Genomic DNA, 598 nt, shown 5'->3' on the forward strand with positions numbered 1-598 from the left:
AATAAGTTTTGAGTCCTTGTATAATTTCACTCTTTTGTACAGTGGAAAACACAGTATTAGGCACTTAGGGGACTTTTTTTTTCTGTAAAAACCAAATTTGACTGCTTGATAGTGAATTTGACAGATCATTGTGAAAATGGGAAAAGTGAAAATTTTCACTCAGCTGATTATTTGTATACTTATATATAGATTTCTTTTAAGAAAAGTTTTATATGGAATGCTTCATGAATTTGTGTCATCCTTGCACAAGGGCCATGTAATCTCTGTATTGTTCCAATTTTAGTATATGTGCTGCTGAAGTGAGCATCCCAGTTAAATTTCAATTAGATAAACTATTTTTTTAGTACAAGTGCATCCCAAGCAATATACTAAAATTATATATTAAATTATATATACTATATATATAAATTATATACTAAAACTTAAGTTAAAATTTAACTGGCCATCCTATATTTTACCTACAATCCTGTATCTGACTTTGAGTGGTAGGAAAGGAGGTATGATTCAAAACGTAAGTTTAAAAAGATATTTAGGAACCCTCAAGAACTCTACCAAGTAGTTTGGATATTGTTTTGTGTGTAATGGGAGCCACTGAATT

General features: G+C 29.8%; 1 non-coding gene across 1 annotated transcript; it reads right to left on the reverse strand.

Moving 5' to 3' along the window:
* Positions 1 to 201: 201 nt before the first annotated feature.
* Positions 202 to 307, reverse strand: LOC129013359 (U6 spliceosomal RNA). Its single transcript, XR_008493850.1, has one exon. It is a non-coding gene; the product is annotated as a U6 spliceosomal RNA (small nuclear RNA).
* Between the last annotated feature and the right edge of the window lie 291 nt (positions 308 to 598).

This window comes from Pongo pygmaeus, chromosome 15 (genome assembly GCF_028885625.2).
Source record: "Pongo pygmaeus isolate AG05252 chromosome 15, NHGRI_mPonPyg2-v2.0_pri, whole genome shotgun sequence".
NCBI classification, from domain to species: domain Eukaryota; kingdom Metazoa; phylum Chordata; class Mammalia; order Primates; family Hominidae; genus Pongo; species Pongo pygmaeus.